The sequence below is a fragment of the Neophocaena asiaeorientalis genome, unplaced genomic scaffold (genome assembly GCF_003031525.2).
Source record: "Neophocaena asiaeorientalis asiaeorientalis breed wild unplaced genomic scaffold, Neophocaena_asiaeorientalis_V1.1 scaffold191, whole genome shotgun sequence".
Classification (NCBI taxonomy): domain Eukaryota; kingdom Metazoa; phylum Chordata; class Mammalia; order Artiodactyla; family Phocoenidae; genus Neophocaena; species Neophocaena asiaeorientalis.
In genome coordinates, this window is record NW_020175105.1 from 5,384,474 (window position 1) to 5,400,046 (window position 15,573).

Consider the following 15,573-nt stretch of genomic DNA (forward strand, 5'->3'; position numbering starts at 1 on the left):
TAACTGTAGAAGGAAAGTATAGAAACATTTTTCTTGCCTGTGTAGATCTAATTTGCAAACCACAAACAATATTTAAGCCATTCATGTGCGCACATTTGCTCGGTTACTGCAGTTCCTTCAATCAGAACCATAGTCCGCTCAGTGAGCTTCTGCCCAGCTGGGGATGCTAATTCAGCTCCCTGCTCTTGGTAGCTGAGTCAGACTTTCTAAAGAATCTTTTAACAAGCTAGCCAAAGAAATTAGCACATTTTATTTCCCCTCAAAAATATTCAAGATCTGAATATAGGCAAAAATAAATACATCTCAGGATGGGGTTTATGAAATAAGCATTCAAAAGAATGTGATATTTAATAAGAACAGGACTGAAATTATTTCTGTCATTCTTCCAGGCAGCAGTATACTTCAATAGTTTGTTCTTGGGATTATACACTTATAAAAACTATTGAATTACTGACTATATTTCTTCTTAGTCATAACTTCAAGGGTGTTTTTCAAACATCTGGATATGAAAATGTGATTCTTTTAGACTCAGATTTAAGCCCCAAATTTTAGAACTAGATGTTAGGTGCAAAGTACTTGCACAGCGTCAAGTGAGATAGACACTGAATTCAGAGAAGGAGCTGAGAGAGAGTGGTCAGTAATCAGGGTGAGGACCACTGCGTGCACATGAAGCTGGTAAGGGGGTCGTGAGATGCCCACTCTAACATACTAATACTCATTGCCAAAAGCAAGGGGTATAAGCTTTGCTGCATGTTAGAATCACTGGAGAGCTTTGAAAATTTTCCACCACTGGGTTGCACTCTATACAAATTAATTCAGAATGTCTGGAAGTAGGACCTAGCTGTCAGTGTGGCTTTTTTGTTTGTTTGTTTTAATCCCAGGTGATTCCTCAGTGCAGCAAAATTTGGCAACCACTGCCCTAGGGTTTGAGATAGCATAAGGACCAGATATCACCCATCCTTGACAAGACTAAAGGCAAAATGTTTCATTGCAACTGATTGAATGAAGGGAGGTGATGGGGGGAGGCAAGAGTGCCTGCATTTTCTTCTGGATCAAGCAAAGCCTGCCACCCAGGAAGGGGTCTGCCCGGGGCCCATCTGGAAAAGGATCCAGCCCAACAGGGCTTCCAGCCAGGGTTGAGGCCACCCAGGATAAAGAGGCCTTGCACTGCTGAATGCAGAGCTGAGGGCAGGGCAGCTGAGTGGCTACCAGAGACCTTGTGTCAAGAGGACCACTCAGAGCGTCCTAGGGGTTAGCGAAGGTGCTTCTGCCTCTGATGTCAGATTACAACAGTCCATGTAAGCTGTCCCCATCCCTTTGCCTCTTCTCCCTCTCCACCCCTCTCCCAGTCACCAAATGTCAGCAAGCAATGGAAAAGGTCACAGAAAAGCTGGCAGAGAAGGAAGTTGGCCACCTCCTGCTTCCCACCACGGCAGGATATGAAGCCAATGTGAGTCAGAGTGTGGAGAAACCTGAACTTGAAAGGACATTTGGAGGTTTGATTATTACAGAGATAGAGGTTTCAATTACTGAGAAGGGACTGTTCTTGGAACTAGAGATACAGAAAGGAATTTTATTATCTGAGAGTAACCCAAAGTTTGGAGTTCTTTCCAAGATTTTATCTGAGGGGCAGGGAAAAATGAACCGGAAGCTGGGGGTTGAAAGGCGATGGACAAAGAATAAAGTTTGCTTCTGTTTTGTATCCTTTCAAGCTCAGTTTGTTCAGTAAAATGTTTACCTCCATGAAGTTGCTGGTGCACCAGAAAGAAGGACTATAGGAAGATACTGTGACCCTCCAACCACCTGCTACATCACCAGATTCCAAAATTTAGGCATGTCTCTCTACCACATGGGAGGTACCTGCTCAGAAGGCCAGAGTCCTGATCTCTCTACTCCGCTGCTGCTGTCAGTCACCCACTCAGAAACTGGAACGTGCAGCAAACAACAAAAAGGCTGAAATTGACAAGGGTTCTTTACATCCTAAGAGATATAAGCTCCCCAAGAGGACAGAAACAGAGAGGGGGAGCATTTGCTAAAAGGGCATAGTGTTCATGAGCCTGTCAACCTGGGGCCCTGAAGATTCTACAATAGTGCATCAAAGCCCCACTAAATGAAGGCCTGAATAGACCACTATTCAAACACTAATCACAGAAAATGCATTTAATAAAAGTCAACATTTGCTTCTGTAAAGGAAAATAAAAAAACTTATCAAATGACGGAAAAGGTAAATTTTTAAACCTGATTAGGGATATCTACAAAATACCTACAGCATGCATCATATTTAATTGTGCTATTTAGTGCTGCTATAAACATTGGGGTGCTTGTATCTTTTCCAGTTAAGGGTTTTCTCCAGATATTTGCACAGGAGTGGGATTGCTGAATCATAGCAACTCTATTTTTAGTTTTTTTAAGGAACCTCTGTACTGTTTTCCATAGTGTCTATTATTTTCCTAGAAGGTCTATGGGCCCTTTTTATGTCTTATGGAAAATAATCCTTTTACTGCTATGTATAGAAATATGTTTCTATTATTTTCTTTGATTTTGTTTATTGTTTTTTCCTATCCAGAAACATTTGAGTTTTTGATGAGGTTAAATTTATCATTTTTCCCCTTTATAGCTTTACCAAGTAAGGATTAAATGCACTCACATTTTCTTATGGTAATATGGGGGTTCATTTTGTGATTGAAGTTTTTAACCTGTCTTCAATTTATTTTAATGTAGGAGTCAGTAGGAATCAAAATTATATTTTTTGAATAGAAGTCAACACCAACCATTCTTGATTAATTTACCCCTTTCCCACTCAGGTGCCCAGCTACTACCTTTACTGATATTAACATCATATATATATGCATATACATATGTCTACTTCTGTTTTAATATCACTAGTTCCACCTGTTTCACTTTCTGTCAGTACATTTCTTATTACATATTTATTGGAAACAACTTTTGAATGAGCTTGTGTTCTCATCACACATTTAAAAAAAAAAATACTTTCAGTAACATTAACTTTATAATAAAGTTGACATCTTTGCAAAATAAAGACTTATTTGTAGACTTAAAAGGCATTTGAAAGTTTCTTTCATACAAAACTTACTCATTTCTTATTAATTTCATTTCTAGACTTAAATCTTTTCTGTGGTTACTGGGTGATTTTTTTTCTTTAATTTTTGTCTAAGAATTATTTGATTTGATGGCCTTAATCTTGAATCCATAGGCTTAGAAGACTTCTAAATTGCTTTTACTATTTTTTCAGTTAATTATCTTGGGTTGCATACTGTATGCTAATAAAGATAATTCATATACCTTTTTATAAGTTTATTCACTTATTTCTTTTTCTTATCTGTTTACATATCTTAATAACCAGAATAATTTTAATTCTAAGTGGTGATAATGGATATCATTGTCTCATTGCTCAATTCAACATGAATAGACCTAGAATTTTCAAATAAGCATTATTAGTATATATTTAAATTCTATATCTATATATCTATCTGTTCCTATTTTAATTAGACTTAATTTTTACCAGGAATGGATGTTGAATAAGTTTCAAATGTATTTTCATCATTCATGATGATGGAGATAATCATACGATTCTCTCTTTTGATATATTAAAATGACAGATTATATCAATGTATTTCCTAATATCAAATGCTAATTGCATTACTGTTGTGAACTTCATTTAGTAATGGCATATAACTCTTTTGTCGCACTGCTAATTCTGAATGCTAATATTTTATTTCAAATTTTGTAACAATATCAGACTAACTAGCGGCTTGTCAAATTCTGACATAATCGTTTTTGCTGGGTTTATAAAAACAGCTTGAAAGATTTTTAATACATACACACATTCATACTCTGGATTTTGTAGCATAGTTTATGTAGCACTGATATTTCTAGTTTTTTAAATGTTTGGTCAGTTTCCACAATGAATATATCTCAGACTGTGTACTTGTGGGTGGTGGGCATGGGCGTGTTTTTTGTTTTCTTCTTTGTGTACCCAGACAAGTTTTGGCATCAAGTTCATTCTAATCTCATAAATGGGATGAAAAGTGTTCTCTCTTTGTTCTGTGAAGGAGTTTGGGATTATTTAGTATTTGACTGCTAGAACTTCCCTGGTCCTATTGTCATCTCATTGAAAACTGCTGATTGAATTTCAATTAACTATTGATTAACTCTTTTTAATGGTCATATCATATTACCTATCATTTCTTCCTGAATTGAAATAAACAAAATGCAATCACTTCTCACAGCTCCAGTGCTGCCATCCCATTTAGAGACAGCATCTTCTCTCATCTGGTTACTGCCTTTGTGTCTGTTCACTCTCTTTGTTTCTCCCTGTCTTCCCAGAGCAGTACTGTATCTGTCGTCCAACATGGCACTAGCTAGCCACATTTGGCTGTTGGGCACTTAAACTACGGTTAATGTGATTGGAAAACTGGCTCATTAAAGTTAAACTTAAGTTGCTTTTGTTTGTTTAACATCTTTATTGGAGTATAATTGCTTTGCGATGGTGTGTTAGTTGCTGCTGTATAACAAAGTGAATCAGCTATACATATACATATATCCCCATATCCCCTCCCTCTTGCATCTCCCTCCCACCCTCCCTATCCCACCCCCTAGGTGGTCACAAAGCAGCGGGCTGATCTCCCTGTGCTATGCGGCTGCTCCCCACTAGCTATCTATTTTATATTTGGTAGTATCTATAAGCCCATGCCACTTTCTCACTTAAATTTAAGTAACTGCATGTGTCTGGTGACAATAGAATTGATAGCACAGCCTTAGTGTCTTTCTCAAAAGAGAAGCCAGAATGAGCCTTTACAAATTTAAGTCTAATTAGAGGATGCCACTCTTCTGCTTGTATCTGTCGATGGCTGTGGATTGTAATAGGATTCAAAGCAAAAGGACTTGTGGGGCTTACAGCTTCCTAAGGACCTGGCCTCATCACTGTCTCTGATCACATCTTTCATTAATCTTTACTGGTGTTACTCTTTCATTCTCCTCCCTTTTGCTCCAGCCATACTGGCCTTCTTGCTGCTCCTTGAACAAACTTGCCAGACACAGTCTCACATTAGGGCCTTTTCACTAACCGTTCCCTCCCCCTGGAACACTCTTCACCCCGATGTCTGCCTGGGCAGCACCCTCACCTCTTCAAGTCTTTGCTCCAATATCACATCCTCAATAAAAACTACCCTCACCTATCAGCATCCTTGATCCCTTTCAACTACATCCCTTGTAACTACATTTTCTTCGGTTTTTTAATAGCATTTATAATCTTCAAATGTATCATATAATTTTATGACTTATTGTGTTTGCTTTATTGTCTGTCTTCTCCCATCGATGGTCTGGGATGTAGGCACCTCAAGGTCAGGATTTTTTGCTGTTTTGTTCACTGATCATCTCAAAAATCAAAAAGAGTTTCTGGTAAAATAATAGCTGCTCTAAAAGTATCTGTGGAATAAGTGAGTAAATGAGCATTTTTATAAGCTTTGTTTTCTATGAATTTATCTAATTCAAGCCATTTTGTCATGGGGTAGATTTATTCATGACATCCTAAACTTGTCACCTGCTTAATCCCTGTTGCATCTGCAGTGTGCCTCTTTTTTCATTTCTAGTGGCTTGCTTATTTCTTCCTTCACTCTCTTTTTCCTAAGTTTTCCAGAGGTTTGTCTCTTAATAATCTTTTCAGAAAACCAACTTTTGGCTTTTTCAATACTCCTATTAGATTTCTGCTTTCTGTTTCATTAATTTCTGCTAATATCTTTATGTTTTCATCCTTATAGAGAGTTTTAAATTGAAAGATTAGCTCCTTACGTTTTAGGATTTTTTTCTAAAGTAAGAGTTTACAACAGTAAATTTCTCTCTAACTATATCCTTAGCTGTATCACATGTTTTAATAAAAAGTATTTTGAATATCATTCAGATTTAAGCAATTTCTAATTTTCTGTCTTTTTCTCATAAGATCTTAAGAAGTTCTAGCTGTCAAGAAACTTGAAATTAATCTTTTGGTGGTTGTTTTCCAGACTAATTTCACTACATTCAGGGAATGATTCTATGTTTCCAATCGTTAGAAATGTTTTGAACATAGCTCTTTGGCCTTTATTTTGGTCACATTTCATAAATGCTTTATGGTTTCTTGAAAATAATGTGCATTTTCCAGTTGTCAGGTATAATATCCTATATGTGTCTATTACTAAGCCATATTAACTAGCCTAGTCATATTTCTGTGTCCTTATTGATTTTTGGTTACTTGATAATTTGTCAATTTCTAAGAGACGTATGTTAAAAATCGATTACACTTGTTAGATTAATATCTTCTTGTCATTTTTTTCTATTTACACTTTGTATATTTTAAAGTCACATTATTAGTTACATACATTTACCTTTATTATTAAGTAGTAAACATTTTAATCCCTAGTAATGATTTTTGATCAAACATCTATTTTTATGATATTAAAATAACATCTAGTTTCTCTCATTCATATTTACATGGTATACTATTCCTCAGTCTATAACTCTCAATCTTTTTCCTTATGTTTTAGATGTGTTATTGGGAAATAATATATATAAAGATTTTTTTAAATTGCTTTAACAATTTTTGTATTTTAGCTGGGGATTCTAGTTCACATACATTTAATATCACATTGATGTATTTGGATTACTTTGTTTTATTACATGCCTTGTATTTGTCCCACTTTTTCTACCTTCCCTCTTTTGCCTTTTTTCATTTTGAGAATTTTTGTAATATTATTTCATTATCTCATGTTTTTCCTTTATACCACATAGTTTATTATTCCAGTTCTAATTATTTTCACAATTATCCTAAAGTTAATCAATGGTTTTATCTTCAGTTTTCAAATCCCAGTGTATAAAAGAGGTTTAACTACAATCACCTCCTTTCAACTTATATGCTATGCTGTCCAGTAGATCAGCTATTCATCATTCCCCCACTCTCTAAACTAGTTATTTTATTTTTGTTTAATTAATTTCACCAATGTTTTTACCCATATCTTTGTTCATTATTCTGCTTTGCTTCTTAGACTTTTAGCGAGGCTTTCTCTCTGACGTACATTCCCTAGAATTTCCTTTAACGATGGTCTGATAGTGAACTATCACCTTTTGTCCTGAAAATGTCTTTATTTTACCCCAGTTCTTGAAACACATTTGTATTCAGTGCATAAGTTTGGCACAGTTATTTTCTTTTACATAATAAAGATATAACTTTACTCATTCCTATTTGTGAGCTGTTGGCTGGAAGTGGGTCACTCTTTTGTAGGCAATCTCTATTACTTTTTCAGTTGCTTTTAACATCTTATTTTCCTTTGATATTCTTTCATTTCAATGTCAGGATAGTGATAAGAAGAAGACTTTTCGCTATAAACTCTTTTTTGAAGAGGTTTGAATTCTTTACTTGGACCTTTGTTTTAATTTCAGAAGAAAAAGGAATGGCTTTTAAATTTTATGAGATACCTTTTCAGCATCAGTGGATATGATTGTATTTTTTTCTCCTGTAATTTATGGATATAATGGATTATTTGATTCATACTTTCATATTTAACTACTCTTTTATTTCTGTATTAAAATCTACTTATAGTGTATTTGTTACTTTTTGAATTCATTTCTGGGTTCTTTTGCTAACATTTTATTTTAAATGATCTGTTTGCTACTTATAATTGAGATTTTTTATAATTTACTTTAGATGCTATCATGATAAATTTTTACTATTAAAATTTTACTGGCTTTGTAAAATGAAGCAAAAAGATTTTGTATTTTCTTTATGGTCTAGGATAGTTTCAATAGCATTGTCAGTTTTTAATCGATTACTTAAAGTTCAGCTGTGAAAAGACCTGGTCCAGGTGTCCTCTTCACTGGGACATCTTTTATTACCTCCTGAATTTCTTCTATTCTTATTGGTTCATTAAAATTTTCACTTCCCCTTGGGTAATTTTGGTAATTTGTATCTTCCAGGAAATCATGCTATTTATCTTGGTTTTCAAAGTTGTTACCTTACACATATATATATCAGAGTTTCCAGATTTTTAAAAATTCTCCTTTATGTTACACTGTCTTTCTCATCCCTCATGGAGTTGACATATCTATTTTAAATCCTTTTGCTTCTCCTCAATACACTTGCAAGTGGTGTATTTATTTTATCAGTATTTTCAAAGAAAAATTTGTGATGATTCATTACAAATGAACTGTGTTGTTGTTTGCCATTTCATCAATATTTGATTTTTCTGTACTAATTTCCACATCTTGATTTCTTTTGGTAAATTATGTTGTTCTTTCAAAATTTTTTATTACTTAAATTACTTTATTTTCCTTTTTTTTTCTTTAATAACAAAGGCATTTAACAGCAAGAATTTTCCTGTAACTACAGATTTTACTGTTGCATATAGTTCCATATTAAGTAGCTTCTTTTTATTTGATTCTAAATAGTATGCCCGTGATTAGCATTGTTATCAACCTATCAACCATAATCTTAACTATTAAGAGGTCAGGACTCAGAGTGATTTACAGTTTAAAATGCTTCTATACCAAAAGAAAAAGAAACAACTTTACAGTATACTAATTAAAAATATATATGCTTTAAAAATCTGACCTGCTCTGGTTGGGAGGGACACAGCATAGAAAAATAATGTGCATCAAGTTAATTATCATGTAATAATTTCAGACAAATCTGAATTCTCAAGAGTAAATATCAAACAAAATAAAATGGAGTTTTTTTTTTGTTTGGTTGGTTTTCTTTTTTTGCGGTACGTGGGCCTCTCACTGCTGTGGCCTCTCCCGTTGTGGAGCACAGGCTCCAGACGCGCAGGCTCAGCAGCCATGGCTCACGGGCCCAGCCGCTCCACGGCATGTGGGATCCTTCCGGACCGGGGCACGAACCCGTGTCCCCTGCATTGGCAGGTGGACTCTCAACCACTGCGCCACTAGGGAAGCCCGACAAACTGTTTCTTAATTGATAAATGTTTACCCACCATTAAGAAGAGGTTGAAAATATTTGAATAACTGTATTTAAGTCCAGTTGTAGTAAACTTGTATTACAAAATTTTAGGAAGGAGACAAAATTACCGTAGGACTGTGTCACTAAAACGCACTTCTCAGTCCTTTTCGCTGAATTAATAAAATAAAATAAAGCAAAAAAAAAAAAATCTAGGTATATAAAGAGGATCGTGAAAGTTGCCTAATTTTAGATTTCCCATTAATGCCAGTGTGTGGGAACTGAGTTAGAACCGGTTTTATTTAGAAAAAGTGAAAGAACACGCCATGTTTGTAGTTCTAGTGTAATGGATCAAATTTGTTCTATCTATACTCTTCCTTCCCCATTACATAATCTCATATTGCCACGACATACCTAGGAAAAAGACAATTGTGTTTACTATTAAGCAAAATAGAATAATAACAAATTGCTCTTACTCCTCCAATTAGAAAGTGCAGTGTAGGGGCTTCCCTGGTGGCGCAGTGGTTGAGAGTCCGCCTGCCGATGCAGGAGACGTGGGTTCGTGCCCCGGTCTGGGAGAATCCCACATGCCGCGGAGCGGCTGGGCCCGTAAGCCGTGGCCACTGAGCCTGTGCTCCGCAGTGGGAAAAGCCACGGCAGCGAGAGGCCCGCATACCGAAAAAAAAAAAAGAAAGTGCAATGTCAAAGAAAGTAAGTAGGAGATAATACATGAATAAAAATATAAGCAAGGGAGGGTGGGAGGGAGGGAGGGAGACGCAAGAAGGAAGAGATATGGGAACATACGTATATGTATAACTGATTCACTTTGTTAAAAAGCAGAAACTAACACACCATTGTAAAGCAATTATACTCCAATAAAGATGTTAAATATATATATATAAGCAAAAACATGAAAGTTATTAAAGAAAACAGGTTGAAAAAGGTTATATGACAAATACCTAAAGGTAAACAGATGTTTCAATATTAGAAAACTAACATAATAGTAATATTAGTGTCCATGGAAGCCATGTGTGATTGTCCTTAGAGATGGAGAGATGGTATATGTAGAGGTGAGGGATATAAGAAAATTAAATCTCTCTTAGCAGGAAGGAAGCTGATAAAACTGTAAACTGAATAGGTATGCAAAAGTATGATAGGTATGCTATTTAGGAATATAAAGTTAAATACCAGAAGAAACAGCTACACGTGTTGAATGTAGTTGCCACAGAGGAGCAGGAATCAAGAGTGGGAAGGAATAAATTAGGAGACACCTTTCTTCTTTTATAAGCCTAGTAATTCAGTTTGACTTTTAAAAAATATGTACAAGTATTGCAGTATTAAAAATTAAATGAAAAGACTCAAAAGACATATGGAGCATAACTTCAATTATGTATTTATGTGTATACACACACACGCACACTCATGCATTAAAAATGCTATCAGATAAATGATGACATGCTCACAGTTTTATCACAGAATAGTGGAATTACGGAAAATATATTTTATTCCTTTTACTTTTTGTATTTTGAAAATGTTCTCCACTGCTTAAAGACATGTTTATATCTAGAAAAAAATGTTTTAAATTAAATCTGCCCAATACATGCACGCACCGTATTAAGTGCTAGGGATGCTAGGCTGTATAAGAGGCAAACAACCACCAGTGAAGATGGTACCTAGATTGATGTCTCCAGATGATTGAGAGGCAATTCAACTGCTCGCCGCCTCTCACCAGCCTTTCAATCCATTTACCGTCTTGCCTTATTTCTTTGTACTATGTTACTCCGAGGGTGAGTGGAGGAGGTCACCAACTGTGTCAGTACTAGATTAAGGGAGCGAAGGCAGAAAGTTCTTGAGAATCGTTGTGTGTTACACACTTTCAAATTGTTCATATTTCTACCCATAAAGCTGTGCTGGCTACTCATATTCTAAGGCAAGAAGAACGCCTCTACCACAATGCATTATTTATATAGGAAGATATTTTGTGGTAATATTAATTTTATATGAACTTCCCATGTTTTAATCATTTTATTCTTAAATATATGTTCATCCAAATGATTGCTTTCATGTGAGATGCTCATTGTATTTGCTTTTATTTCTTATTGGGTGTAAGATACTTTTAGGTAAATATCATGAAAATCAAATCCTTACATTATAAGAAAAAAGGAGTGTAACAGAGAAACAGATGGCTAATGGGCTGTGACTCGTCACAAATGGGTTCCAAGTTGCAAAACAAAAAGCTATCAGCAAATAGGAAAATGTACCTGGACAAAGGCCAATTGCCTGGAGTTAGTACACAGGCTGATTTTAGACCATTTCAATTCTTTTTTTCCTGAATGACATGAACAATATGATAGAGTCACTTTGCTGAAAACAATTGAACAAGACTCACAGATGCATAATACTTCAGACCATGAAATCCAACTTGGTCCAATCACAGATGAATTTATCATGGCTACAGAGAGGTTATTGTAGCTACAAGTCCTGTTCTCCCCTCTGTGATAACTAGTGAATGGAAGAGGGCCAGGTTTGCAGTGTAATCTACTCAAGCATGTGTTTTCAGATAATTTTTTTGAATTAGAGGATTCTTCTATAATTTAATTTCTTTTCCTTTTCATACTCTTGACAAATGCCTTTACAAAATCTCTTGACAAGTGATTCTATGCATTGTTTTGAAGTGTTTCTGCTATGATAGTGAATAGTTGTATAGCAATAAGAAACACAAGCGGTCCACCCAGTGGGCAGGGTAAAATGAGCTATAATCCTGGCTTGGTAACAGTAGCACCACTGTGTATCAAGTATGAACTAATCCCCTGAAGAATGTGCTCTGAAAGGTGTGGGTCAGATAGAGAATTTACATATGGAGGCTGAGAGCCATTTCAGGGCAGCTTCAGAAGCCTGAGACTAAGTTGAGAAAATGAGTCAAGAAACAGTGTGTAGTTGGAAATCACAGATGTGATCATGGACTCTACAGAAAAGTGAGTGAGTCCAGGTAAACAGTCAGCTTTACCCACTCCCCAGATAGTTTGTGTCCAGTTGAAATGTATAGGTCTTCCTCTTTCCCCTAACAAAGCTCGTTAGTCACTGAAAACGGAACTTGGCTTCGTAGCTGGGTCTTTTCTCCCATCCTCCATCTTTCTCAAAGCAACTTGTGCCTGGAGGGGGCAAAATGGATGGGAAAACCTGCAAGGTTTGCTGTCACTAATTCTGAGTGAGGGGGAGGAAGCTAGGAGGAGTGCGGATTGGGCCCTTGCCGGGACAAGCACATAGAGACAATAGGCCCCTCAAGATGTAACTCCCAGGTGGCCAGAAACCCCTGGGTTCCAAGGACACCAATGATGGGGGGAGAGAGGAAAGGATTTGTGAAAGGTCTCCATGTCCTTGGAGGCCAGCTGGTTTGAACAGTCACCCCCGGAAATTTTCCCAAGTTTATGATTTTATTATTGTCGTTATTGTTTCATTATTTTCCTACAATAGTAACAGGTTAACAGTTGAAAATGTAGATTTATTTTAAAAGTATTAAAAAGGCTGTAATTGCCATTAATAAATCCCCAACCTGGATGTGATCTTGTCACTGACGTCCCTGTTCCTGAGAAAGAACAGGCTGTCATGATCCAAGGTCTGGCGCCCAGCTTGGCAAGAGGCCACAGCCCCTCCTCCCCAAACACAGGTGCCCCCACCAGGAGCCCAGGACCTGGCTAGAATGCACCACTTCCAGGTCTAATATTTCTACTTTGAGAAGAGTTGGAGTTGTGACCCCCTATTGAATAGCCTTTATTTAAAATGCATACTTAGAGGAGTGATCTTTGGAGGAGCCATAGTCCTGTGAAGCCCAGAGCTGAGGGATGCAGCTGGAACAACGTAACCATACTGGTTGGGCAAGTTTTTCCATCTGATCCTTTCTCCCTGTCTCTGGTACAGATGGGGCTTTTAAATGCCAGACAAAACAAGTAAAGGACAATTCTAAACCACAGGTCATTTACTTTGGCAAATCCTGCACGCTTGTCACACCTGTAAGTGGAGATGATTCCTAATAATCATAGTTATTATGTACTGAGTGTCTTACATGAGGCAGGCAGAGTTTTACATGCCTTCACTCCTTAACCTTCACAACAGTCCTATGAAATAGGAGTTGTTATTAACACTGCTCCACAGATGGAGAGAGAGAGGGGTACAGAAGATGAACTCGCGCAAGGTCACATAGGTGGTATGTGTTAAACGTGGGACTCAGTTCCTGACAATTCACTTTAAGAGCCCAAGCTCATAACCATTATAGTGTATACCTCATTTTCAGCCAAAATGTTCTGAGCACCCTCACACTTAAGAAATTTAGAGTCTTGTTTGTTGTTTTGCTCCTGTGATTAGCAATTAAGGAATTACCTTTCAACACATTGACCTAATCTCTAAATTATTAAGACAATATTCTTTTTTACTTTACAGCAAAAAATTGTATCTCAGATTGATAGTTTCTTCTCATCCAAGGAAATGACATGTTCTCTTTTTTACTACCAATTTCAATTTTTTGTTTCTGCATGGTTTGTTGTTCAATTAACTATTAGGATCTTACTGGTTTACTTCTCTTTTTGCATAAACTCTTTATAAATTATTATATAGTTATTAACTCTTCACAGCATTTGAGGGAAATATTTTTCCAAATAATTCTTTGCCTTCAACGTTTGGATGGTTTCAGGTACAGACAATTTTAGTATTTTATTTAGTCAAAACAATCTTTCCCATAGTAATTTCTTCCTTTGTTCTATGAGTCTTTCTAAATTGGATAAAGAGAGAATTATTAGACCAGACTATTCAAAGTGTGGTCTGCTGACCAATGTCAGTTTAAGAACTGGTGGTTACCTGCCAGTAGCAGAAATTGAGAACCATTTAGAAACTTCTATAGCAATATGACAGAGTGGTTTTATGTCTACTGAGTCTATAGGGTTTATATTTTTTGTGTTTTTAAATTCCGTTTTTCTAATAACTCATTTTAACACATTTTTAAAATAATTGTCCATGACATATTGGAGGAAGTGTGATGATGATTGATCTATATTTTCTCCCATTTTTAGCACTTGAAGAAGGAAGGCAGCATAAAAAAGGTTTGTTTTTATTCTTACTTTTGTTTTATTTATGTACATACATAATTTAAATACATAGGAAAATTTATTTTATATATGTTATAGCATATATTTAAACATTATTAAAAAAATTTCAGAGCAGCAAAATGGTGGACTGGGACACTCCAAGCTCTTACTTGCTGACAGAAACATCAAAAAAACAACCAGAAGTTGTCAGAACAAACTTTGTAGAACCTCTAGAAAACAGTCAAAGGTTCACATCCAACAAGCAAGTGCCCAACCAAGAAAAAGCCATCTTCAAAATGGCAGGAAAGTTTTGTGACATTTTTACTCATCTTTGTACCACCTCCTTTCCAGTGCAGTGGTGACCTTTGTCTTGTTCAGACGGCAGCCTAGTTCCCAGATCCACACCACTGAACCAGAGGCAGCAGATCAGACTTTATTTGCAAATTATTGTGTACATCTGTTCTAACTTTTCTGGAGAATACTTGAAGGAATGACATAAAATACTCATCTCTGCTTTGCATGACTTGAACTGTAAGCAGGAAAAGTAAAGGGCACTGTCTCTAAAAGTTACAAGGTAGTCATCACAATCTCACAGGCATCTGGGCAAGTGATAGTGGGTGGAGATATACAATAGGCCATCAAAGGCCCAGAAATGAAGCTGGGGCAGATGGTTTGGAAAATTTAGGACACTCAAAAGCAGCCATGTATACAGAGGAATGTTTAAAACCACATGATCAGAGAAGACATATGCTCAGAAAATTACAGCAAAGACCTTAAGCTTTCCCTTTGGGATAATGTCTATCTAAGCTCAGAGCAAGCTTACCTAAGTGATTAAGAAGTGTCCCAGCATGGAGTCAACCTTCAAAGACTGGAGAGGTGACCATTCTTTGTAGCTTTTAATTTTTTGACATCTTTGTTGATTTGTCTCAGCACATGGCATTAAAGAAAACCTCTGTCAAACATGAACATGAGCTAAAGGAATAGAGATCTCAATGGTCAGTCATGACAAGAAATAGCCATTGTAAAAATAGTTTGGATAAGTCTCAAGAGGACTAGTACAGCCTTCAATAATCAAAAACAATCAAATAAGCAAATCCTGGGGAATGGGGAGAATCTGATTTCCAGAGTTACCACATTATAATAGTGTGAAATAAAATTCATATTTTATGGCAAGACAAGAAGAATTTAAACATAAAAATTTTTCTCTGCCCTTTAGCTTCCTCTCTCCCCTCTACTATGCGTTGCATATCTGCATTATGCATCTACCAAAACTCCCCCATCACCAGAAATACTTGGTCAATAATAAAGAGCAACATTCTGGCACCAAGACAACACTTAAAGAGATAACATTCCTTCTTAATCTTGTAAGGGGTCATGATGACCCATGCTCCACTACTCACTAGACTGTATAAACTATAAGTAATACATTATTTAATGTATAGCCCTCTGTCTCAAAAATTTATATAACTGTGCTTTGACTTCTAATGAGAACAGTTCTCAGAGCTTTCTGAGAGGCTCTTCCTGGGTTATATCTTCAATTTGGCTCGAATAAAA